We start from the raw sequence: 27,275 nt of genomic DNA, 5'->3' as shown, positions 1-27,275 counted from the left end.
TGGTCACCTTGAATTCCTAGTTGGAACAAAGGAACAGACCTGAGACATCGCCAGCACTGGCCTAAGCAGAGCTGCCCCCTTCTCTGCAGTTGTGGTTTACTACTTCCTGGGTTGGAAGGAATAACTGGGAGCTCTGCAATGATCAGACCCTTCAGGCAAGAACCAGTGTGTTAATAGTGTGAATTAGATATACTGACTACCTGCTCTGCTTAATTGTTATGAAACTGAACTAATCAGCAGTTATAAAGCACATACTTTGTTATGTGCTAGGCTCTGCCTCCTGGCCTGTAGATAATTTAAGAAGACCTAGGGAATACCATCAGATGTGCTAATTGTATTTGGGTGTTAACAAAAGCAGATCTAGACAAGCTGTCCACTTAAATGGTACCTTTTGGTCAGAAAAAATTTAAAGATTGTGATCATGTAAAATTACTCAAACCTTCTAGCAAAAATATTTTTTGAAAAATAAACTAAATGCCTTTATAAAAAAAAAAAAAAAAAAAAAAAAAAAAGAAAACTGACCTTTTCCAGTCCTGTGGCCACTGCTGAGTTTTCCAGATTTGCTGGCATATCGAGTGCAGCACTTTCACAGCATCATCTTTCAGGATTTGAAATAGCTCAACTGGAATTCCATCACCTCCACTAGCTTTGTTCGTAGTGATGCTTTCTAAGGCCCACTTGACTTCACATTCCAGAATGTCTGGCAGGTACTTGTAAGGAGCTCATGCCCAGTTAAATTGAAGGGAAACTGACTCTTGGGTTAACTCCCACTTCCAAAGTCCCCTAAGCTGGACTCCTCTATAGAGAGGCCTGCTGACCTCAAACTCACCTTAAAATGATGCTCAAATGGAGGAAACCACACTATACTAGGACGAGAAGATGACATCAGAAGCAGACAGCTTGCCCAAGGTGCTGATCTGACTGGTATTATCATTTATAACATTTTCTTGATTCCTTGGATCTATGCTTATCAATCAAATGTTTTCTATCATGGACACAATTATATGCTAGTTTAAAACTCAATCCAATTGTTGGCTTGTGGCCAATTACCTGTGCCTACTACTTCTGGGTTACCTTGGTGGATTTCTGTTCTCTAGGGCTCTGATTGGATACCCCCTAGGAAATTTATTTTAGATGAGTGTTCAGTCCTGTTCTATCTATTCATAATATTACTAGATGGGATCCTCTCACCTGGCCAATTAATAATACCTGCTCTTGTCGGGAGCCGCGATAGGCATTACTGACAAAATGGAGGCACGGCCCCAACCCCCTCTCCTCATCCCGCAGGCACGGTCCCGGGATGAAGGAGTTAGGTCTTGTGATTCTGACTTGTCCTTTCCTTCCTCCGGTTGAGTTGGCTAGAAAGAATGTTATAATCCATAACGTTAACTATTGACATTTGTTCAAGGATCTTTACAAAGAATGCTCCAGGATGAGCACATAGGCTGCAGCCCGAGATCATGGGAAACATTGTTATCTGAAACTTGCCTGTAAGGGGAATGTTTATGGCAAAAGAAGTTTGCTGAGTTTAGGAGTTAGGAATAATTAAGAATAGTTAGAAGCTAAAAGTTTAAGGTGTGTTGTAGTGTTTGCATATTTTACTATAGCTTATAGAAACTAGGAATTTTAGAGATACTAATAGCTAAAAGCCTTTTTAGGAGATGATGAGCTTAAGTTACTAGGGGATAGCAGGATTTAAAGAGATAAGAAATAAACTGAGGAATGTAATATACAGCCCAGAGACAAACTTGAGTTACAATGTTATCAAAAGGACACTTAAGAAGAAACTCTGAAGGACAACAATGATTTATGGAGACAGTAAATATGGGTGAGGGGAAACTGAAGATGCCATACCTCTGATCTAATGCTTTTGTAAAAGTATAAAAGAAAACCTGATGCTTAAAATAAACATGCAGCCCAGTGCTTTGAGTGAGAGACTGCATCATCTTCATTTGCCGACCCCGTTCATCCCTTCAGGGCGTTTCCCTGGCTGCTGGAGCTGGACTCCGGCATGCTCTGATGCTGGCCATAGATTTAAGTTTTCTCTTAGGGTCATTTAAACTCAATCGAGTAATGAGCTAAGTCTCAATAAAAAATTAACTTCTCATCTATTAAAAGGAAAACTCCCACAATTATGAGGAGGATCTACATGGTTAACACCAGGCTATGGTCATTTAAGTTTAAAGGCGCCTCTATGTTGGGAACAGTTAAATCATACTAAAAATGATCAACCTGGTAATTATGAGAAAAGGCTGGGTGTTTTATGAACTATGCCTGTTATTACCCTTAAAGAGAGTGATTGGTATGGAACTCGGTGGATTTGTAGCACTAATTTATGGCCTTGACATCTACAGGGATGGATATGAAGGTGTAGCCTGGGATTCCTATGAATTTAAGGTCACGCTTGTTAACAAATTAGAGGTAACCCCAATCAATCTATCATTGGTATGATCCCAGTGAGTCAAAGATCTGTATTCTACTAGTATGACCATTTAGCAGCTTTTGTGTGTGTGTGTGTGCCTTCAGTGGGGTTGGAGGATGTAATTGACCATATCTAAGCCTTAACAACTTTCATAAGCTTTAAATGTTAGTAACCGGGCTATTAGCCTATTGAATTCTGAGATCTCTATGATGAGAAGGGCAGTGCTACACAACTGCAAGGCCTTACAGCAGCTCAGGGAGATGTCTGTGCTATAATTCAAAGTGAATGCTATATTTTCACATCCGATAAATCCTTTAAGGTAACACATTTGATGACCCACATGAAAAATCAGATTTCTGCTTTAAGAGACCCATTCTCTAGTCTTGAGGATTTTAAAAGAAAACCTGGTTTGGGGTGGGAGGCTCATGGCTAAAATATTTACTTTTAATTCCACTAATGTTATTAACTATACCATTTGTATTTTGCATGTTTCACAAGATTATTATTTCTTGTATTACCAAGTGTATGACTGAGCCTCCAATGTAAATGATGACTAGATTTGAAGCAGTTGATCAAATGTATAGTTTGATATATGATCAATGATTGTAATAGTGTAACTCTAGGTATGAAAAGATGCAATGAGAGGAAATACTTTCCTGGACCATAACTAGAAGACAGGTAGGTGTCCAGAGATCTTTGACTATTAAGACCTAGTCCAGTAACAGCACATTGAGTGTCTTATCAACAAACGCCTTCTTCAGGACTGGGAACGAGCCTTCCTAGCAACGCTGGACAAAATGGTCATGAAATGCCCCCCAAAGTATGGTCGGATTTATGACCACAAGGGGTCAACTACAAATTGGCATTTACCAAAGGCACTGCCAACAAGTGAACGACAAAGGCATTTGCTATCCTCCTCTATGGAGACTGAACCTCATACTGCTATAGCTGTTGACCTTCAACAACTTCTGAGGGAGTTCAGGGTAGAGTGAGGCACTCTGTTCTCCAGGGAATCTGGTGGGACAGGTCTTTAGATAGTTGGATGTTTTTAGGAACAGATTTTATCAATTTTTACAATTTTAACAATTTTATCAATCCTTGCATGTCCTCATATCTAGAGAAACACTAAATCCCTTCATGGTGACATCAGATCATCATGACTAATAAAAAAAACCTTTTTTAAAATGAGTGCTTCATGGTATTCGACTCCCCCTTCACCAAAACCTTATATATTGACTTTCCCCCACTGCTGCTTTGGAGCAGTCTCTCAGAGCTATCCGAGATGCTGCCTCCCGGGCTGCAATCCTCATTTCCCTGCAAATAAAACTTAACTTGCAACTCTCAAGTTGTACATCTTTTTTTTAGTCGACAAGCTAAACATCCAACTCATGAAATTAAACAAAGAGCAACAGCAAAAATACAGAGAAGGCGGAAGGCAGAAGTAATAAGAGCAGAAACTGATGACATGGTAAAACAACTGAAAATAAGAAGCCTTGACAAAGACCGAAACTAGTTCTTTGACAAGATCATAAAACAGACAGACCTCAGGTAAGATTCCTCAAGATAAAGAAGAGAGCCTCCGAATAAGAAAAATATCAGGCATGAAAGAGAAATGGTCAATAATCCTTTGAAAAGATATTTAACCTCAATGGCATCCACAGAAAGGCAAGTTTCACTACCATCAGATTGGCCAGAAAATGAACCTGACAAAATTGAGTATTGGAGAGGTGTGGAGGGCAAATGGTCGGTGCTGTGATGGGGGTGTGAGTTGGCGCAAACACTCTGGTGAGCATTTTCCCAAAATCTAATGAAGCTAAAGACAGCCACTGCCCTGGAATGCACCAATTCCGCACCTGAAAATGTTCAAGGATGTTAATTTCAGCATTTTTGAAATAGCAAAAAACCACCACCACAAAAGTCCATCAACTGGAAAATGCATAGATAAATTATAGTACATGCCTACAAAGAACTACATAAAGCAGTAAAAAATGAACTAGAACTAAAAGCATCACCGGGGGTAAATCTTACCAACACGATGTGGAGCCAGAAGTCCAATCCCTTAGGAGAATGTAGAAGTTTTATAAAGCAGATAAAGGGAACTGGAAGATAACGGCAGAGGAGCTAGAGAAGTAGGAGGGAGAGCAGGGTTTTTTCCGGACTAGACTGGAAATCAACACCTTGCCCAAGGCAGAGGGAAAAAGCGTGTTCCTCTCTGCAGATGTCTTGTGTATTCTTCACTGGCTGTTTTTCGGTCTCGAAACATTAAATAGTAAAACACTAAAACGTAGTTATTATTGAAAAGTGGAAAAATAGTTACGTTGAAACACAATAGTATTTTATAAAGTTTAAATATTTTACTTAACACTCAAAACAGAATTTATTATCATTTTGGGGCACCCATTTAAATTTTGTTCCCCCAGTGAGGGTCTCACTCTCCTCCTCTTACTTCTGGTCCTGTTAGAGGTTCTCAGGGGGTGGGAGGTGGGACAAGAGATGTCTGTGGCTTTCTGAGCAGTGGTTTCCTGGTGTGTCTGAGTGGGAAGACCTTAACCGCATTTTCACATCTTCCCTCACAATAACCTCCAGGGTACGTATGCTTATGTTCACTTTGTAGAGGAAGAAGTTAGGAATGACAAACTCTTTGGGCAACCTGGACTCAATTTCCTTATTTATAAAATGCGAATAATGTTGGTAACCTCATTATAAAGATTTAGTGAATTAATACATAAAATAGGGGACTTTGCTTGTGATCCACTGCTTAAGAATCTGCCTTGCAATGCAGGGGATGATTCCTGTCGAGGGGCAACTAAACCTGCGCTGCGATGAAAGATCCTCTGTGCTGGAACTAAGACCCACTGCAGGCTAGTAAAGAAATATTTTTTAAAAAATACTTAAAAATACATTTAGAAGAGATCTCTATACTTTATTGAGCTGTTCCTAATTTGGAACCTGCTCAGGATGACCTGGAGAAGGCAATGGCAACCCACTCCAGTACTCTTGCCTGGAAAATCCCATGGACAGAGGAGCCTGGTAGGCTGCAGTCCATGGGGTCACTAGGAGTTGGACATGACTGAGTGACTTCACTTTCACTTTTCACTTTCATGCATTGGAGAAGGAAATGGCAACCCACTCCAGTATTCTTGCCTGGAGAATCCCAGGGATGGGGAGCCTGGTGGGCTGCCGCCGCTGGGGTTGCAGAGATTCGGACACGACTGAAGTGACTTAGCAGCAGCAGCAGCAGCAAGATGACCTAGTTATTTAAGCATGAGAATTGGGGTTCACCGACTCAATGAACGTGAGTTTGAGCAGACTCCAGGAGATTGTGATGGACAGAGAAGCCTGGTGTGCTGCAGCCCATGGGATCCCAAAGAGTTGGACACGACTGAGCAACTGAACTGAACTGGGGTTCAACTCCAGTTCTGTCTACACCTGTACCCTAAGTATGGTTAATCTGAATGGAAATGTGCTTTAAGTGTAAAATACACACCAGATTTCAAAGACAGTATGGAAGAAAGAAAGTAACATAGCTCATTAGTAATTTTTTAATATTAATTACCTGAAGTGATAAATTGGGCTAAATAAAAACATTTATTTTGCCTGTTTCTTTTTATCTAGTTTTTCCTGTGGCTACTAGAACATTTAAAATGACAAGTGGCTCATGGGACGGTGCTAGCCCACCCCAACGTGTCTGGTGACAGCGAAGTCAGAAGTATTCCTTTGCAGCCACCACTGGCAGCCCCAGTTGGACTCAACTGTTTGCCTAACCATTCCTCAAATAGTTCTGCTCCAAACCCACACCCCTTACTTTGGAGTCGTAATCACTGGTCCTCCAGGGAAGTCCTAGTTCTGCTTTCTACCCACCTTTGCCCCAGGGGTTCCTTTCCAGGTTCATCTTCCTTCTGGACTCATCTTTTATCTTGTGAAGTCTTCCTTGAAACACAGTCACACACCACTTTCCCAGACTTCCTCTGTGTATATTATAACCTGCTCCGATTAGTCTTTTCTCCAGCCAAATTAATAACTGCACCAACCAACATGCTATGCAATTTAACTTCTACAAAATACTTTTTCTCCACCACCATCTAATGTAATTCATACAACCTCTGATAGAAGAATTGTGGTTATTGTTATTGCACAGATAATGGAGGCTCAGAGATGTTAAAGTACTTGAAGGAGGACACACAGTTTGTCAAGGTCAGAGACTGAGCCTTCATTATTTCTGGGTCTTCGGTGCCTTGCACAATGCCTGCTACATGGTCGATGCTCAAAAACCTCTTAATGCATGCAACCCATTTGGATGGAAAGGGGCTGTCTCCAATGCAGTTGCTGCTGCTGCTGCTGCTGCTGCTAAGTCGCTTCAGTCATGTCCGACTCTGTGTGACTCCATAGATGGCAGCCCACCAGGCTCCATCGTCCCTGGGATTCTCCAGGCAAGAACCCTGGCGTGGGTTGCCATTTCCTTCTCCAATGCATGAAAGTGAAAAGTGAAAGTGAAGTCACTCAGTCGTGTCCGACTCCTAGCGACCCCATGGACTGAAGCCCACCAGGCTCCTCCGTCCATGGGGTTTTCCAGGCAAGAGTACTGGAGTGGGCTGCCATTTCCTTCTCCTCTCCAATGCAGTAGATCCCATGTAAGAGTGTGAAGGGAAAGGGGAGCACGTTGGGTAGGTTCTAATCCTAGCCCAGTGACCTTATTCAACATCCTAATGCCTCCGTTTTCCCATTTCTCACCTGTAAAATGGGTTTTTGTGAGGATTTAAGTAAATTAATAAAACATATGGAAGTGCTTATTATTATTATTATCTTCAAATGGGATACTTCAACCTGCTTGGTGAAGTTGTTAAGAATAATGTGCCTGGTGCATTGTAAGAGCTTAATGAGTGGCAGCTCTTCTAACCCACTGTTTGGGTTTGTTTTTTTTTTAATTTTTTAGAGATCAGAATGCTTTTTACCCTCAAAGGAACCCATATTCATAAGTCAGGTGAAAGCTGAATTCATGTTACCTATGTCCTCTCTCCCAGGCAGCCCAGATTCCTCTGTGGAGCCCTCAGGCTCCAAGGAACAGATTGAAAATCTCTCATTTAATACACCTCTATCATTTTACCATCAAGGAAACAGTTTAAGGGTGAGGATATAATTTTCTAAGGTCACCTGACAAATCAGCACCAGAATGGGACATCCACCTCCCCCAAATCACAATCAAAACCCTCGTGCTGTTGAGCGTAGAAGTGACCCTACCTGGAAAAGCTGGAGAGGAGTGCTTCCCTGAGACTGATGCCCTTTGCTGAATGTTGCCAAGGCCACCCTTGAGTGAGACCGGAAATGGTGCCAATCGAGTTCTCAGCCCTGGATTGAATGAGTTAAGAGACAGTGTAAGCCTTTATCAGCTCCCACACCCCCATTCTGCCATTACTGGGTGCTTCCTCCCCATGCCCCTGCAGCTCCAGTCCCATTTCCCACCAACTCTCTGCCCCTATTTCCCTTAGGAAACATCCCCGTCGCCCCCATTAAAGAATGGCTTACCCCACGCAGAGTCCAGTCTAGAAGGATGCTCGGGCGATGGTGGCCAGTATCCATGCCTCCCTCAGCCTTGGCATGGCCACCACCCTATGGTTATTGTCCAAATTAAATAAGGGCAGGAAATGCAGACTTCTAGATGGAGGACCCAACAAGAAAACGTCCGACAACAGGATGCACAGAGCCACAGGAAACCCAGTTCCCTGTCTGCCTTTCCTCTGAGCAGATAGAAATCTCTTTTGGAGTCAGAGCTTCTGGCTTCTAGACAAGCCTTCCTCCAGGGCGAAGACTGGTCTGAAATCCCCGGACAGAGAGAGACACTCAGTGCTTTGCTGCACTGCACCACTGTTCCAGTCCCACCTCTGCCATGGCTGATCATGTGACTTTGGGGAAGTCCCTGCAACTTCCTGAGCCCCTCTTCTCATTTGTGAAATGACAATGACAAGATCTCTCCCATTCTCCTTGGGAAAACCAAATTGGCTGACGATCCCCACGGCTTCCCCTACCCCCGCTCCGCCCGTGGCTTTTTAACCATGTCCATGGGGAGGTTATGATGGGGTACCAGTCCTTTCAAAGTGTAGCAGAGGCTTCATCTCTGTGTGTTTGTTAGGAGGAGGAAAGGGTTCTTCTTCTTCTTTTTTTAAAAATCAGCTGTGTCACTGGAGTTCCAAATATTAGGTTTTGGTTTTCAAAACCATTTTGTGACCTGACTTTGTACACATGTAATATTAAAAGAGAAACCACCTGATGTATGGCAGAAACCAATACAATATTGTAATTATCCTTCAATTAAAAATAATAAAGGGGAAAAAAAGAAAAAAATTAGGGGAAAAAAAAAAAAGAGAAGTAACTAACCAAGTGCTTTTCCCACCAAAGAAAAATGCCAAAGCCCCCAAACTACATGACTCTCTTTCCCCAGAGAGCATGTCCGCTCTGCAGTGGGTGTGCAGGACTTGGAGTTCTGACTCCTGCCAAGTGTCTGGGAAGAAAGCCTTGAGAGCCAGGCAGCTGCTCAGAAAAGATGCACCTGGGGGTTTTTCTGACCCAAACTGAAAGTGTGAAGTGAAAGACATCACAGTCACAGCTGGCCCCTCTGCACTGCTGTGCTGAAAGCCCAGAGGCACTGGGGGGGGTCACAGGTGAGTGGGCCGGACCTGGCCTTTTGATGGTGGCTGCTACGCCCGCAGTAAGAAGCTGAGATTGTAGGCTGGCAGCAATCTTTTTTTTTTAACGTCGGACCACACTCCACCGCATGTGGGACCTTGGTTCCTCGACGAAGGATCAAACCCATACTCCCTGCATTGGAAGGCAGAGTCTTAACCATTGGACCACTGGGGAAGTCCAGGAACCATCATTTTTTATCTCTGACTGGGAATGGGGAGGCCTGGGTTCCAGTCCCTGTTCTGCTACTGAGTGACTCTGGGCAGGTCCTTTCTCCTATCTGGGTCTTTTCTCATCTTCAAAGCAAGTAGATTGCTGGGTCACTTCTTAGGCCTCCTCTGGGAAACTCATCATGTTGGATCCCAACACTGCAGGCTTGGCAACCAGACCTCTCTGGATTCAACCAGCCCTGGATTCAATTCCAGCTCTGTACCTTGTGGGCTGTGTGATGTTGAGCAAGGTACTTCACCTTCCTGAGCCTCTGTTTCATTCATCTGTAAGCTGGGAGAAACACTACCCATGTCACATCGTTGTGCAATCAAGTAATAGAAATTTACAAAACATATGGTGGCTTACAGTATGTGTCTAATGAAAGACAGGAAATACTCAATAGAGTTAGTTTGTAGAATTCTTACAGGATTCTGGGCTTGTTCAACTTTTATCTGAGAACTTAGGCATCTAGAAAGTTCTTCAGGACTTCCCTGATGGTCCAGTGGTTAAGAATCTGCCTGCCAATGCAGGGGACACGGGTTTGATCCCCAGTCCAGGAAGATCCCGCATGTTGTGGGACAGCTAAGCCCGTGGGCCACAACTACTGAGCCCATACTCTAGAGCCCAAGCTCCACAACAAGAGAAGTCACCACAGTGAGAACCTCGAGCCCTGCAACAAAGAGTAGCCCCTGCTCGCTGCACCTAGAGAAAGCCCATGAGCAGCAACGAAGTGCAGCCAAAAATAAATAAATAAAATTTAAAAGAGAAAAGAAACCTTTTCATTCATCCTTAGGGGACACTTTACACCAAGAAGGCCAGACTATCTTTTTTTTTTTTCAAAAAAAAAAAACAAAACCAACCTTGTTTGAGCTGCATAAATGATCCATTATTAATAGACCAGAGTCAGGCTCTCTGCTTGCTTCCTAGCTGGCTAGGCTCTTGGCACTATACCCAACCATAGGAGTGTCATGGGGCCTTCCTTACCCCTTTCTTCTCCTAGCTTCCCTCTGTGCTTGGTAGCACTTGGTTGCAATTGCAACAAATTTTTCTGGAGTTTTGGACTGTGGGTTATATTCCCTTGCCCAAATCTTGTTTATTTTTTCAGGCCCTATATCAAAAGTCACCTCCTCCAGGAAGCATTCTCTGATTTCTTACCAGTCCACATGGATGAAACTCATTGAGTCCTACTGCATGGATCACTACCTACCTTCCATTGTTTCTGCCTATTCCTTGTATTGCTTCCTGGACTGTGAGTTTCTAATTTTGAGAATAGAATCTGGGTCAGGGAGCGGCAGCATCTTTGTATTCTATTCCCCCTTACACCAAAAAGAGTCTGCAGTAGATTCTTGGTGGAGATCTTCTCATGAAGGGCCTGAGCTAAGCAAAGTAGCCCTGTAGAAAAGGAACTCAGCCCACACAAGCAAGGCAACTCGAAGGCCCCCAAGCCGCCGCTCTACATTCCAAAGCCACGGCAGATACTGCGTATTGCTCCCAGTCTTCCTGTGCCCTAAGCCTCACTGTCAGCTTCTCACCATAATGCTTCTGGCCCACAGATCCAGACTTCCGGAAAGAGGTGGGAACCACAAGCAGCAGGTCAAAAGCAGAAAGTTAACTAGAAGGTTGGTAACTGTCCAGGCTCTTTAACCTTATAAACAGACCACCAGGATAGTCATTCCTAAAATGGATTTGGGGAGGTGGGACGGCATGTGGAGGAAGGAACTTACAGTTTCTCCAATGATATGAATCACAGGAGAAGGTTGTTGATGGGAGGCAGAATATAGAAACTGCCCTAGGACTCCCCTGGTGGTCCAGTGGTTAAGAATCTGCCTGCCAATGCAGGGGAGCTGGGTTCAATCCCTGGTCCGGGAAGATTCCACATGGCCTGGGACAACTAAGCCACAACTACCAAGGTCCGAGTGCTGCAACTACTAAAGCCTGTGCCCTCTTAAGCCCGCACTCTGCAGCAAGAGAAGCCACTGCAACGAGAAATCCCTGCACTGGAATTAGAGAGTAGCTCCCACACGCTGAAAATAAAGAAAGCACGTGAGCAGCAATGAAGACCCCGTGTAGCCAAAAATAAATCAGTAAATAAATAATTTCTTTTTTTTTTTTAAAAAAAGAGGAGAGATGCAAAGAGCTGCAAAGGGGTTATTTTCCAAGCTGATTTCTCTGGTATATTCCTCCTGGATTTCCAGCCCTTGAGCACAGGGCCCTGGTAAAAAGTGGGCTCTTGTGTGTCTTGAAATCAACTCATTGAATGAATGAATGAATGTCTATTAGAGAAAAAGTGGGTTTCTTCAGATTCTTATGTTTACTTTCCCCTCAGCTGCCAGGAAGCTCCGAGTTGAATGCAATACAGGCCAGCAGTGCTGGGTCATTCAAGATTGTTTCCTCATTTACTTTTTGGATCTTGTAGCCGTTTCTAGTGCTTCGCTTCTATTTCCACTGCCCTAATTCATAACATAGGCCACCTCCAGTCCTTTTAGGAAGGAATTTGTAATTTACAGAATTGGGGCAAAAGATTATTGAGGTCTCCTCTATAATTCTTTTCTCAAATGCCTATTGGTTGTGGAAGAAACCCAGTTCCCATGAGTCTGCCTTTTGTTGCTGAAGGATTCTCTCCCAAGTCTGCTGTCTACTCACCTTTCATCGTCCCCGCCCAGGGGTCCGTGGGGTTACTTCCTGCTGTCTGGACACTCATTCTCCCTGGATCTTCCTTCCTCATCTATCTATATCATCTCCAGCCTCTCTCCCAGGAGGAACATGAAGCCTGAGGCCTCTTTCCACTGTAGTGAAGGTTTAATGTCAAGACTTTGGAATGAAGCATTGTAGGATTCAAATCCCGGCTCTGCCACTGATGGGCTGTGTGACCTTAGGGCAAGTTACTCAAACTCTCTGAGCCTCAGTTTCTTCATCTATAACTGGGGAAATTAATACTTGCATTTCTTTTTTAAAAACTGTTCACAAGTTTATTGCTGAGTTGCAAAAATGTTCCCCTGTAATATCTGCATGCTTGACGTTCAGATGAGATAATTATTTAAAACAATTAAGCAATAGCTTGGCTGCCTAACTGAAAGATAGAATGTGCGTGTGATGTAGTAGAAAGAAAAGGATTCCAAGTTAGGCAGCAGATACTCAGGGTTTGAACCTGGCTCTGAAAGTGAAAGAAAGTGAAAGTGTTAGTTGCTCAGTTGTGTCCAACTCTTTGCAACCCCATGGACTGTAGCCTGCCAGGCTCCTCTGTCCATGGAATTTTCCGGACAAGAATACTGGACTGGGTTGCCTTGCCTTTCTCCAGGGGATCTTCCTGACCCAGGAATTGAACTCAGGTCTCCTGCATTGCAGGCATTTTCGTTACCATCTGAGCTACTGAACCTGGCTCTGGGACTGGTTCTATGGAGAAAAGTCACTAACTCTGTGTCGCCCCTGAACTGCCGTATGAAAAGATTGAAGGATAGTAGTGATGGGCCTTTGTATTGCACTACCTCTCTCTCCTTGATATCTCATTTACACCTGGTCTTATTTTCCGAATTTTATAGATGAAGAAATTGGGGTCCAGGGATGCTAAGAGACTGGCTGGGGGTTCAGAAGTCTGTGTTTTTATTCATTCCTCTGAAGACCCAGGGTCCTATCTTATTGTTTACATTCTTTTACATCTTCAAAACCATTACTCAGTAAATTAACTAATCTGAGATCTACCCACAGGACAATTTTGTTGAGTCTTTTCAATATCTTCTTTTCAACTACCTTCAGTTCAGTTCAGTTCAGGCGCTCAGTCATGTCCGACTCTTTGCAACCCCATGGACTGCAGCACGCCAGGCCTCCCTGTCCATCTCCAACTCCCGGAGTTTACTCAAACTCATGTCCATTGAGTCGGTGATGCCATCCCACCATCTCATTCTCTGTCGTCCCCTTCTCCTCCCACCTTCAACTACCTTACACTCCAGCAACTTCCCTTTCAGAGAATGGACTCATAAGGCCCACATTCAGAGTATATTTCATTTGACAGTTTGCCCAGCAGGGGAGGGCTCATGGCCATTATATGAGGCAGGTAGCATTCCTTGAGCAAATGGGTCCAGAGAGGGCAAGGCCTTTGCCCCCAGTTTACAACAAGTGGCAGGCCAAGCCAGGACTTGAGCCTTTGTGTTCTGACAAAGTCAAGTTGATAAAGGGACAGGATCTAATGCATGACTCTGCCCAGGTGACACCGACACTGGCAGTCTTTTGTCCCAGGGGCAAATCACAGCTCTTTTCTCTTTTTGTCTTTTTCCTCTTCTGACCAGTTTTACTCAGTCATGTCTCCATTGCTACCATTCTCTGGCCTAGATTTTAGTCCTGTCCCCATCAGCCTGGTGAAGTCCTGGTCTCATCTCTTCACCCCAACGGATATGCCAGACAGGCTGAGATCCAGCCCTGACTCAGCCGACTATTCGCTTGGCACCCTCAGATAAAGTCACTTACTTCATTCACTTCTTTCCCTCAGTTTCCTCATCTGTACAATGGGAATAACATATAGTATATATTTCTTCAGTTATGGTGAAGCAAGAGAACTAGCTGGGATAGCATCATGCTTAGTACAATGCCTGGCACACAGTTAGCCTGCCACTGATGGCAGGTTTTACATGTACCTGTAAGGTGTATACATATCGTAACTTTCTCCTCTCTTTCTCAAGTTCTTTGTTAGTTTGCAATGAATGTGAATGACAGTGCCATGTCTGCTATGCCCTTGGATTGTATGGGTGCAGAGGGGCGGTTCCTGGGAGACAGGAGAGAGGGGTGGGACAGTGTTAAGAGAGCAGAGGGGAAAGATCCTATTTCCATTCAGAATTTTTGGAACTGAGTGAACAGGAAGCTGAGAATGTGCCTGGGAGCCTGGTGGGTTATTAACCAGGCTGGGGTAAAGAAGTCAGGACAGGGACTTCCCTGGTGGTCCAGTGGCTAACACTCCACACTGCAATGAAGATTGAAGATCTTGTGTGCCGCAAGACCCTGCTCAGCCAAATAAATATTTTTTAAAAAAGAAGAAGCAGCCAGCACCCATCAGACTGCAATTATGGGGAGAGCCCTGGGCTAATGAGACAGGAGTCTGGATTCCAGTCCAAATTTTGAGTAGAACTGTTGTGTAGCAACCTCAGGCAAAACAGTCCCCATCTCAGAATGTCCATCTGCACTAGATAAGATCCCTCAAAAGCCTTCTCTTTTGGTCCTTTCAATTTGTGAGTTGTGCAATTAACTTTGTGGGCTGGGGCAGGGCAGGGTGGAGGAGGGGAGTGGGTGAGGGGATTTGTCAGGTTGCAAAAGAGCTCAAGTGAGAAAGCCTCGTTGAGCTGCAGTTCTCAAATTCTGTGGTCTCAGCACCCCTTTACCATCTTTAAAGTTGCCCAGATCCTCAAGGGCTTTCCTTGATACAGGTTACATCTTTCAAACAGTGACTGGTTAGAAACTAAAGCTGACAACTTAAAAATGATATTTAACTGACCTGTTCCATGTGAAAGAAATAATGTGTTTTTAATGCCAATAATTTTGGGGGGCAGATCTCTTTGCTGTCTAGCAGCTGGACACTTGTCTCTGCTTCTGCATTCAGTCTGTTGTGATATATCATTGTGGTTAAAGTGTATGAGGCAAGGGGGTTTGTCACTGTCCCCTGGAGCTTCCTTTGCGGCAGGCACCACGTGGAGGCCTTTTACCTGCACGCCCTCTCTCCTTTATCCTGCCACCTCCTCTTGCAGATCGGTTGTCTTATTTTCACTGTCTTAGAGATCAGGAAAGTGAGGCTCAAGCTGGACGAATGTGCCCCAGGTCAGATGGCTTGTAAGTGGCAGAGTCAGAACCCAAAGCCAGGCTGCCATGTTCCCCTTGATGCCGGAACCTGTCCATGAAGAAGACCAGGCCGGCCTGGCTGGAGTCGGGTGGAGGTCCTCACACTCCGGGTGTGAGAAGGTGTCTTTTCCCTGGTCTCCTTTTCTACCTTCCCTCCTCGGACTGATTCCTCTAACCAAGGCCTCTCACACCACCGTTAGGGCCAGGGCACTGCAAAGTCAGCTCCAGGAGAGCCAGGGCTCATCGTCCAGTTTGCTTCCTGCTGTGTCTCGAGGGCCTAGAACTCCCTGGCTCGTGGAAGCTGCTCAAGGAGCATTTGTCAGATGAATTGGTTGAAGGAGTTCTCTGACACTTGTGAAAATCCCCAAGGAGGGTTGCCTTCTTCAAGATGCTCAGAGTAGGGACTTCCCTGGGGATCCAGTGGCTAAAAAACCACCTTCCAACTCAGGGGACGTGGGTTCCATCCCTGGTCTGGGAGGATCCCACCTGCGGTGGAGCAACAAAGCCTGTGAGCCTCTGCTACTGAGCCCGTGTACCTAGAGCCCCTGCTCCGCCGCGTGATAAGATAAGCCACCGCAAAGAGAAGCCCACGCACCACAACTAGACTCAGCACAGCCAAAAATAAATAAATAAGGAAAGGCTAAAAAAAAAAAATTCCCCGCATAGATACCATCGATCCCTTTAAGGGGGAAAAGATGGACTATACATCAGCAAGAAGGGCATGCCTGGCTTAACATTTCAAAAGTGACTTGCTAAGGCTCTGTGGCAAAAGGACTTGGGAAAAGCCTTTCAAGCCTGACCTGCCTGCCTGGCATGTACCTGCAAGAGTGGGATCACAGGGTAAGGGGGCCTGTACCTTAATGACTGTGGGCCAAGCACTGGGCTTTGCATGTAAACTCAGTCGCTCTGCACAATAAGGCGTGCAGGGTGGTTCTATTCTCATGTCTCTCATTTACAGACAAGGAGACAGAAGCACATGGAGATGAAGTGACTCATCTGAGGTCATACGGAGAGCAGAGCCCAACTGGAATGCAGGCCCAGGTCCGTCAGCCTCATGCCTCCTGCTTAGTGGGGTCTTGCACCTTTCTTCTGGGGATCTCTATCCTTGGGGGGCAAGTGGGGAGCGGTTCTTCAAATACTGTAAGTACATAGCCTTCCCTGTTGCCTGCTTTAGCAGATCCTATTTCAGAGACTCAAGAAGGGCACCTTGGCAGGCTGTCTGAAACATGTGTCTTAGTTCTGGCCCTACAGGGAGCACTTCTGTAATTCAGGGCCTCACTTTGATTCTGTGCTTTTTATCTTCATATTCATTTATTCATTTATTTTTAGCTACGTTGGGTCTTCGTCGCGGTACACAGGCTCTCTCTAGCTGTGCACAGGCTCAATAGTTGTGGTGCACAGGCTTAGTTGCCCCAAGGCATATGGAATCTTCCCTGACCAGGGATTGAACCCGTGTCCCCTGCAATGACAGGCAGATTCTTAACCACTGGACCACCAGGAAAGTCCCTATCCTCATCTTTATAGTAGGAACTAAAGTTCTATCATCCTTTTTCAAAGAAAACCCGCTACAGAAAATTTTAGGAATTCAATCATTAGGGCTCCCCTGGTGGCTCAGTTGGTAAAGAATCCACCCGCACTGCAGGAGACGCAGGTCAGTCGAACCCAGGTTCAATCCCTGGGTGGGAAAGATCCCCTGGAGAAAGGAATGGCAACCCACTCCAGTATTCTTGCCTGGAGAATCCTTTGGACAGAGGAGCCTGGTGGGCTATAGTCCATGGGATCGCAGAGTCTGACACGACCTAGAGACTAAACTACCACCACCAATCATTGCAGTGTAAATGCCTGCAAGAGTCTATGACTCCCCTTACCCCTGGTGGTACTTGCTGCTGGTAAAAGCTTGGTCAGGAGTCGCTGGGAAGCAGGTGAGGGGAGTGGGTGGGTTTGGGAGCATTGTTAAAACTGTTAATTACACCTGGAAGGGGCTGGTTACCCCTCCCACCCGTGAAGTGTTCTCCGTAGGACAAGCAAGGCGTTGTAACCAGGGGTGCAGAGAGGCCATTAAGATATGCTGAGGGCTTTTCACAGTGGCTTCTCTGCACAGAGAGAGTGGGAAAAGGTTAACCACGTGTGGTGAGGATTCTGAATCCCCCTGTGGTTTCTTTGTAGGCTGTTCTGCCTCTTCCTGGCTCGGTCAGATCCCAAAGGGTGGGGTCCCTCCCTCCCTAATCTTGATTCTGGTTGTTTCTAAGGTTGCAGCAGCAGGGGAGGGGGTTACAATTCAGGCAGCTCCCAGAGCAGAGGCGGCCATGGCAGGGCAATGATGCGGAGAGCCCTGGAGGCTCAGCCCTTGAAACACATCAGTGATCATGACAAAGATAGAAAGTAACACTGAACAAGTGTTTATTGTATACTGTGGGCCAGACCCCAAGCTACACACTTTACACTTAACGCATGCATTCTACAGGACAAGCCCGTGAGGGAAGTAGTATGACTTCCATCGTATAATTAAGGGAACTGGCGCCAGCAAAGAGGCTGAGTCGTAGGACTTCAGGCCACCAAGATCTGTGAGTGGTGACAGAGTGGCTAGAGGGTCACAAGGACGGCTGGACAGGGGCTGGTGATAAATTAAATTAAACTCAGTGTGGGTACTCAAAGCCACGGAGAGATGAGCAGAGGCCAGCGATCTGGGAGTTAACCTTTAGCGCGCTCCAAGATAGCCCTTTATGGTACAGTGCGTTCATGTGCTTCGGGGAATCTGTTTGGCTTCTGGCCTCTGTGGCCGTGAAGAGGAAAGCATGTTAGCGTTTCTGGCCTGGGATTTGGGATCAGATCCAACAAGACTGATTTCTGCAGTAACTTGAGCAGTAACCTGGATTTCTATCTCCTGCTTCTGTGAAGAGAGGTGGTAAGCAGGTAAGAATCCGCTCAGAATAAGAAAGGAATAGATAAAAAAAAAAGAAAGAAAGAAAGGAATAGATAGACAGAGGTTTAAGAGGCAGTCCTGAGTCACAGATGTGAATTCTGATTCTGCCTTTTGTGAAATCTGTGGTCTCTTGAGCAAATTACCTCACTATCCTGAGCCTCAGTGTCCTCATCTGTAAAATGGGGATAATGAAATTATCTCCCCTCAGGGCTGCTGGTGAAGACAGAGTGGGGTGGTGGTATGTACAAAATGCATAGCACGTTGCCTGGCTGGCGCTTAATAAATCCTCATAAATGTTAGCTATTTTTTCTTTTTTTGGCTGTGCTGGGGCTTTGTTGCTGCATTCGGACTTTCTCTAGTTTCGGTGTGCAGGCTTCTTGTTGTGGTGGCCTCTCTTGTTGCGGAGCACAGGCTGCAGAGTGCAGGCTCAGTAGCTGTGGCGCACGGGCTTAGTCGTCCTGCGGCATGTGGCATCTTCTCAGACCAGGGATCGAACCCATGTCCCAAGCACTGGCAGGCAGATTCCTAGCCACCGGACCACCAGGGAAGTTCAGTATTAGCTATTAATGTTTATTGTTCTTGTGTGCATTTTCTCTGCCAGGTTACTTAAGGATCATATCCAAAATTTAAAGAGAGAAATGAAATAGAATGAGGTGATTAGACTACACCATCTTTCATCTCTTCTGACTCAGGAACTATTTCACAGTAATATATAATTTTACAAACCCCAATGAGAATTATGTGGACTATGTCATAATTTTCGATGGTCCATGGAAAAGGAAGTGTTTTAAGTCAATGTACTATTTGTAATGTGTCTTATTCCCAAACTTTCCCTAACATTTATTTAACTTATATGCCTAATATGTAAAAACAAATTTTTGCTTCTCCATGCTTTACGGTGACATATGTGCTTGATTTACTTTAAATTCATGACCGAAGAAAATGCACGGTGGCTGAACAAATTTTAAAATGAAGTTTTATGGAGGGACCAAATGGACATTAAAATAGACCAAAATGGGACCTTCCTTGGTGGCCCAGTGGTTATGACTTGGCACTCCTACTGCCAGGGGCCCCAGTTCAATCCCTGGTCCGAGAACTGAGATCCCGAAAGCCTCGAGGGATCATTTACGGGAGTTAAGGTTTTGCGTTCTTGCATCTGATTGCTTAAAAAGCTGAATTGGAGCTTTTAAAAAGAACGTTATGCTTGTTGTATGGTAAGATAAAACAGCTCTCAGGTCCCTATGCATAAACACCTCTGCATATGCCTTGCAGATATAGATCATTTTTCTGTGCAACACAGGAAAATAAAAAGTACATGTTATTTTTTCTTTTTAGCCATCTTTGACATTTTGTAACAGAATTTTCCTGGTAAGCCATGTAAGGAATTTGATCAGATAAATGCAAATGATAAATCTGGAGGCAAATCTATGGAGGAGTCATTATCTTCCTTCTTCTACTTCCTTGTTTATTCAGCCTCAGAGTTCCCTTTGCTTCCTTTCTTTTTCTTTTTTTTTAAAAATATATTTATTTATTTGGCTGCATTGGGTCTTAGATGCAGTACACAGGGTCTTTGTTGCGGTGCACTGACCTTCCAGCTGTGGTAAGCTGGGTTACCGACCAGGGATCAAACCCCAGGTCCCCTGCACTACAAGGTGGATTCTTCACCATTGGACCACCAGGAAAGCCCCTGATTCCTTTCTTTAATCATTGGTTCATTAGAGGTATAAATTAAACAACATAAGATGAAGATCAGTGTAAAACCATGTATTAGCCAAAGCCATTCTAGTGGTCAAAAGATAAACCGCCTGGTTGGAAGTCATGAGAGTATCATTTGTTTGATCACCACTAACTATTGCTTTTGATTCTTCCATTTATTTTATTTAAAAAAGTTTTTTGGCTGTGCCATGTGGCTTGTGGGATCTTAGTTCCCCAACCTGGGATCGAACCCAGGTCCCTGGCAGTGGAGCGTGCTGAGTCCTAATGACTGGAATTCCCAATTCTTCCATTTATCTTAAGAAGTTCTCACGCTGAGAAAAATGTCTTTTAAATGGCAAAACAATTATTCACTAATTTTTTAAAAAATGGAAATGTTCTAATAATGTGAATCTTCTGGAATAGCTTCTTCCTTGTTGGGATGAGCTGGTGGAAAATAGTGGAAAGACAGACCCGGGCTTGACTCTTGTCTCTGCCGTTTACCTGCTGTGTCTGAGCCTTGGCAGCCTCACCTGTGCAGTGGGTGTTCTATGACGACTCAGAGATGGTCCATGGAGCCCCTCACTCCCCTGTAGCCCTCAGCAGGCTCCCAGTCCCTGCTTTTGGCTTCGTCGGATTCCCCAGGATCCAGACAGATCCCCGGAGACCCATAAAGGATGGACTTGTTGCGTTCTGACAGAGGCAACCCTGAACGCAGCTGTGATTCTCAAAGAGGAACTTTGGGGTGGCCCCAACCCCCCGGGAGGGGAAGGCGGGGGGACTTGGGTGGGACGGGCGGCCTCTGACTCGCTGGGTGAGCGGATCCGGGGCCTCCCCTCTGGGGGCGTCAGCAGGTGGGGGAGGAGAAGAGAAGCAGCAAAACCCACAGGATGCCCAACCCACCCACGCAGTCACCCGCTTAAATGGAATACTCACAGCTTTCTCTCCAATGCTGGGTGTTATGACACTGGGGAGGCTCCTCCCTGCCTGACCCACCCCATCCATCTGCCCTGGTCTGCCATTTTCTTTCCTTTGGGGGGGTCTTCACTGCCTAAGGGTAGGGGCAGGACACCCTGCAGACCCTGCCTCTCCAGAATGTGATGGGAAAACAGGATAAAGATCTTGTCCTTTTCTGCTGGGGCCCGCATTGCTCCTTAGTGCTTAGGAGGCACTTTCCACGTCTCTTCTCCTGCCTGATTCTTGCCACAATGTACCACCGTTCTGGATTCAGACAGACCTGGGTTTAGGTCTTTGCTTTGCCACGTGACCTGCTGTGTGAACTTGGGCAAGGCTTTATGCATGGGTGAATTTCAGTTTCTCACCTCTCAAATATGGGTAGCGATAGCATCTCCCCCACAGGCTGCTGTGAGAATGGAAAAAGATAAGGCTGCAGGTCTAGCAGAGATCCAGCATGTTGTACTAGAATGCTCAGTAAACGTCGCTGTTGTTGTTCAGTCGCTCAGTCGCGTCCGACTCTTTGTGACCCCATGGACTGCAGCACGCCAGGCTTCCCTGTCCTTCACCATCTCCTGGAGCTTGCTCAAACTCATGTCCGTTGAGTCGGTGATGCCATCCAACCATCTCACCCTCTGTCGTCCCCTTCTTCTCCTGCCCTCAATCTTTCCCAGCATCAGGGTCTTTTCCAATGAGTTGGCTCTTCACATCAGGTGACTTCAGAAAACACACAAGCACTCCTTTGAGATGGGTAGGTAATCCTACCATAGCTTCACTTTTAGAGTTGAAGAGATTGAGGTTTGCGAAGGTGACGTGACTCAGCCAAGGCCGTATGATTAATCAGTGAGGGAGACTTGGGTCCCCCACAAGATTCAGTGATCGATAGCACAAGCTTTGGAGCCCCCGGTGCAGAACTTGACACTGGCTCTTCTTTTCCTTGGCTGTGTGACCTTGAGTGAGTCCCCACTGCTCCCGAGGCTTGGTTTTCCTTCCCTGTAAGGTAAGGCAGCCTGTCTCTCTTCAAAGAGGGCCCTTGGTGTCTCCCGGCTCAGGGACATTTTGCAGGGGCAGGGGCAGAAAGCAGAAACTGTTTGAAGACAGCCCTTCTTCCTGTTCTTTGTAAAAAAAAAACCCTAAGCTTGGTGAGAAGGCTAAGCTGGTGTCCCATGGGTGGAGAGAAAGAGCCTGCACCTGCGATCGAAAGCCAAGGGGAAAGGAGATGGCCCCACACAGGGAAGGCACCCGAGGTCACGAGTCCCGTGAGTGTTGGGGGCCTGGAAGTGTCTTGGGGAGATGGCAGGAGCTCTGGGGGCAGTTGCCGGGTAGCATACCCTGGAGGGCGAACCCAAGACACAGAGCATTCGAGCCTTGGCAAAGAATCTGGGCTCCAGGCGTACCAGGGAAGGGAGGAGGGCTGGACTTCAGGGGATCAAACCCCTCTGGACAAGGGGGCGTTCATCACAGGAGGAACCCACGTGGCTTCTCTCACTCTGTGCTCCGTAAGTGACCCGAAGAGTGAGGAGTAGGGGAGGGGATAGCTCAGTTCACACTGAGATCCACTTTCTGACTTGCTCAGTAGAATGGGGGCTTGGAGTCCTATTGAATGTGCTTTAATAAGAATGAATAAAAGAACATTTTATGCACATCTGAAATCAGGGAGAAAGATGGCAAGATGAGGAGGGAAGAGAAAAGGCTGGCGCTGAGGGCTCTGCTCAGCTGAACTGGGCTGTCATTTTCCACCTTGTGTGTGTTCTGTGCTCGGTCACATCTGACTCCTCTGTTCAAGGAACTTTCTAGGCAAGAAGGCTGGAGTGGGTTGCCATTCCCTTCCTCAGGGGATCTTCTTGACCCAGGGGTCGAACCCGGGTCTTCTGCATTGAGGGCAGATTCTTTACCATCTGAGCCACCAGGGAAGCCCCTTTCCCACCTTAGTCTGACTTTAACCCACCAAAGGGTAAAGGACATGCGTCATTGATAGAAACGGATGCTTGGGCTCAGGACAGGTCAGGGACCATCTCTAGGTGAGCTAGAGGGTAGTTACAGAGCTGGGGCCAGTGCTGTTGGGATGCCACCTCCCAGGGTCTCCCCCAATTCTTCCGCAGCCTCTCCTCCACCTCAGTCCTGGTCTTCATGCCTTGAAGGTGTCTACATGTTACCTATTCTAGGGGAAAGCAGCCCACAGCCTCATTCATCCTCATCTCTAGTCCAGGGCGAGGGCAGATGGGGTGAAGGTCAGAATCTCCACCTCAGCCACTCCCTGAGCCCAGCACACGTGCCCACCGCAGCGCCGGCATCATCTCATCAACCCTCCCACGAGCCTGTGAGTGATGGTCTCGGGTCTGAATTTCTCAGATGAGGAAGCTGAGTGGGGGAGAAGTGGCGTGATTTGTCTGAGGCCGCACGACTGAAGTGACTTAGCAGCAGCAGGGTTAGTAGGGGCAGCGCTGGGGTTCACACTCCGGCACTGACTCCGGGGTACACTTGTCAACCCTCCTGGAGCTGAGTGGAACCTCGAGTGGAGTGGATCTCTGGCCTCCTGGGTCTAGAGTGGACTAGACCTCTCTACACTACTGAGACGCCCCAGCCAGGCAAGCTGGGTGTCTCTGTGTCAGTTTCCCCATCTGTACAGCGGAGGCCAGGACTCACCAGATGATTTCCAAGATCTCTTCTGGCCCCAGTCTTTTGGGTTGTTTTTTTTTTTCCTGACCCATGGTCTGCTATTTAAGCCTGCACCTTGTAAGGCAGGAGAGCCTAGCGTTGAAGTGTGCGTGGGCCGGGGAGCCAGAATGCCTAAGTTCAAGCCCAGCACTCTCATTTAATGCCCATGTGACTTCAGGTGAGTCACTGAGCCCCGTCTGTAAAGTGGGGAATGACAACAGCACCTCGGTAGACCGTTGTGAGGATTAAATACAGTTAAACCATGAAAGGTCCTTAGAGCAGTCCCTGGCACACAGCCGGGCTCTCTGAGGCTGCGGGCATCACCGTGCATCCTGACCTCGGGGGACACGGAGCTGAGAGCTGATTCTTGTCCTAGCTGAGAGGGTGAGGACCACACAGGCCATGAGCCTTCCAGGGGCTGGTCCTCAAAAACTGCAGGAATCCTCAGAAACATCAATCCCTGGCCCCAGGCAGGCCCGCCCAGCTTCTTACCACCCTGGAGGGAAGGGGTACAGTGAGAACACAGGTTTTCTAGAATGAGGAAGAAGCCCTAAATAAAACAACAGCAAAATCTACTCACGGTTGTCCTCGGTTGAGCTCCCTGACCTTGCTGGACGTTGAGTGCTGGTGGTTGCGTGTCTCAGGACCGACCCTGTGTCCCAGGAGGAGCTCTGGGGGCTGCTCTCCTCAAATCAGCTTTCTCGCGCGTTTGGTTTCTCACAGATGAGTGAGTGTGGGACGCTCTGGTCTTCCGTCCCTGTCACCACTTCCCCTCTGGGTTCCCGGTGCCACGGTGTTCTTGCCCTTGCAGTTGAATTGTTTCTCAGGGGGACCTCTGGCCAGGGCATAGGCCCAGGAGTCTTGGGATTTGGGTTCCAATCCAGCCTTGCTGTCGTGATCTTGAGCAATTCACTTAACCTCCCTAAACCTTAGTTTCTTCATCTGTAAAATGGGAATAAAGTACCAGCCTTACACAGATCACCTAACAGGACATTCTATGCTAATGCTTCTTCCCCATCAGACCAGAGCTTTGAAATCCAAATGCCTTCAGGCACCAGGCAGATAACCAATGTAAATAGGTGCAGGGTGCTGGTACAGGGCAAGAGGGACTGTGGTGGGGACTGTGGGGAAAAGGGGGACGCATCTCTCAGCTCCAGGCAAGACTTGCCACCTGGGAGTGCAGATCTAATTGCCAGATGTTCCAAGCATTTGGAAGATGTACCATATCTTTTAAGAGACACTAGAAATCGTGACTTTGATGTAGTGGCTTCCAGTTTTAGAATATTGACCACAAAGTCAAATCTTCTGAAAGTGCTAAGTGGGTGAAATCAAACACCATTTTCAGTTTATGCCTGCTGGACCATGGGCTCCCTGAGGGCAGGGAGTATGTACCCAATGCCCAGTCCTGAACCTGATACATTTCAAACACTCCTCATATCTGTTATCAGAAAGAATATTTAATGACAATCGACTTCTCCCTAGGGATACACAGATGAGTATGATAAAGTTCTTGCCTTCCTGGGGTAATGGCCTTTGATGATCTCATCAGATCTTTTCACCTACTGCCCCTCACAATCCAGGCCCCAAGGGTTAGATCTGGGCCAGTAACTCTCAAGAAGGGAGATTTTGCCCCCGAGGTGGAGTTAATAGATTCAGCAAGTAAAATTATCAATTCAGTTCAGTCGCTCAGTTGTGTCTGATTCTTTGCGACCCATGAATTGCAGCATGCCAGGCCTCTCTGTCCATCGCCAACTCCCGGAGTCTACCCAAACCCATGTCCATCAAGTCAGTGATGCCATCCAACCATCTCATCCTCTGTATAGGATGGTGATATTTGAGACCTGCATGTGCTGAAAAATTATTGTTTCTTACCTGAAATTGAAATATAACTGGCCATTCTATACTTTTATCTGGCAACTTTGCCCAGAGGGGACATCTGGCAATATCTGAAGATGTCACACTTGGCAGGGATCCTACTGACATCTAGTGGATAGAGGCCAAGGATGCGACACACAGCCTACAATGCTTGGGACACAGGGATTATCCAGCTCAGTTCAGTTCAGCTCAGTCGTGTCTGACTCTTTGTGACCCCATGAACCACAGCACACCAGGCCTCCCTGTCCATCACCAACTCCTGGAGTTTACCCAAACCCATGTCCATTGAGTTGGTGATGCCATCCAACCATCTCATACTCTGTCGTCCTCTTCTCCTGCCCTCAATCTTTCCGAGCATCAGAGTCTTTTCAAATCAGTCAGTTCTTTGCATCAGGTGGTCAAAGTATTGGAGTTTCAGCTTCAGCATCAGTCCTTCCAATGAACACCCAGGACTGATCTCCTTTGGGATGGACTGATTTGATCTCCTTGCAGTCCAAGGGACTCTCAAGAGTCTTCTCCAACACTACAGTTCAAAAGCATCAATTCTTCGGCACTCAGCTTTCTTTATAGTCCAACTCTCACGTCCATACTAAACATGTCAATAGCACTGAGGTGGAGAAACGGCTCTAGACCCAGCCCAGGTGCCTTCTGAGCAAACCCCAATCTGGAAGGCCTTTCATTTGATAACTTATCCTTTGGTGGTGGGCACTCCTAGGAGCAAGTAATTGACAGTGAGGATGAGAAGAGTCACTGGGGTATTAAGAAAGAGGAAAAAAGAGACAGGATGTAGTTGGGGCATGGGGGCCACCTGCAGCCTACATCAGATTTCTGTCTGCATGGGAATTGGGGAACACCAGGGATGAGCTGGCAAAGATCTAGCAGATGCTGTCATGACCCTGACTCCTGGACCCCTGGCTTTGAGGAGACCTCATCAAGAAGAAGGGGGAGGTTGCCCTCCCCCCTGAAGCCTGGCTCCCCATTGCAGCCCAGATAGTGGAAAGGCAGGCTGAAGGCAGGTCTATGAGAAATGAATAATGAATGAAGAAAAGGAGGGAGCTAGTTAGAGGCTAAGGTGGAAATCACACTGGGAATCTGGGTTCTGCTGTGGTTCTGCCGCTACCTGGCCGTGTAAAAAGTTACTTCCTTTGCCTGGCCTCCGTTTCCCCATTTCTAAAATGAGAGGCGCCATTTTTTCTAGATTTCACATGTAAGTGATATCATACGGTGTCCGTCTTTCTCTGTCGGACTTTCTTCACTTAGGGTGATAACCCCCACGTCCATCCGTGTTGCTGCAAGTGGCATTCTTTCATTATTTTTAATGGCCGAATAATATTCTGTTGTATGTATATTCCACATCTTCTCTATCCATTCTGTCGATGGACATTTAGTTGGCTTCCGTGTCTTGACTATTATAAATAATATTGCTATGAACATTTTCTCTGAATATATGCCCAGAAATGGGATTGCTGGATCATATGGTAGCGCTAGTTTTAAAACACACATGTTGGCTGAGGACTTGGCAAAATACTCATGGAGACTTCTGTGCAGATTTTTAGAGCTCTTCTCTGCACAATTGTTTCTTTTTCTTCATTACTGTGCTCAATACCCTATTACAACCTAAACGGGAAAATTTGAAAAAGAATAGATACCTATATGTGTGTGACGGAATCACTTTGCTGTATACCTGAAACTAACACAACATTGTTAATCAATCAACTATATTCTAAAATAATAATAATAAAAAAAGAGAGAGATGCTTGTACAATTTTCAGAGTCACCTAAAGGGCTTGTTAAAACATAGACTTCTGGCCCACCCCACCCCAAGTTTCTGACTAACGTATCCTGGGGTGAAGGCTGAGAATCTGAATTCCTGACAAACTCCCAGGCGTTGGTCCCAGGTGATGCTGTTGGTCCTTGTCCACACTTGGCAGCACTGAACAGCGTCATGAGTAAGGGCCCTTCCTGCTCAGTCAGTCCAGGAGCTCCGGGTCCTCTGGGTACCGTGGGCAGGGCTGGGAGGGCCCACACAGGAAGTCCGTTCTC

General features: G+C 46.3%; 1 protein-coding gene across 3 annotated transcripts in view; it reads right to left on the bottom strand.

Annotated features, from left to right (window-relative positions):
• CNR2 (cannabinoid receptor 2) overlaps nt 1–24,064 on the bottom strand; it is a 38,956-nt gene extending 14,892 nt beyond the window's left edge. Inside the window, exons 1-4 of one of the 3 annotated variants that reach the window (XM_081574445.1) lie at nt 23,938–24,064; nt 21,068–21,692; nt 7,946–8,233; nt 7,661–7,768 (exon numbers count right to left, since the gene is read on the bottom strand). The gene's annotated coding sequence lies outside the window, so the exon portion shown is untranslated. The remainder of the gene's footprint in view (nt 1–7,660; nt 7,769–7,945; nt 8,234–21,067; nt 21,693–23,937) is intronic. The other 2 variants (XM_081574444.1, XM_081574442.1) reach the window with 2 other exon arrangements.
• Between the last annotated feature and the right edge of the window lie 3,211 nt (nt 24,065–27,275).

This window comes from Giraffa tippelskirchi, chromosome 3, assembly GCF_054371585.1.
Source record: "Giraffa tippelskirchi isolate mGirTip1 chromosome 3, T2T-mGirTip1v1.2.pri, whole genome shotgun sequence".
Lineage (NCBI taxonomy): Eukaryota > Metazoa > Chordata > Mammalia > Artiodactyla > Giraffidae > Giraffa > Giraffa tippelskirchi.
Note: the sequence above shows the minus strand (reverse complement) of the source record. Positions and strands in the feature narration are given on the sequence as shown.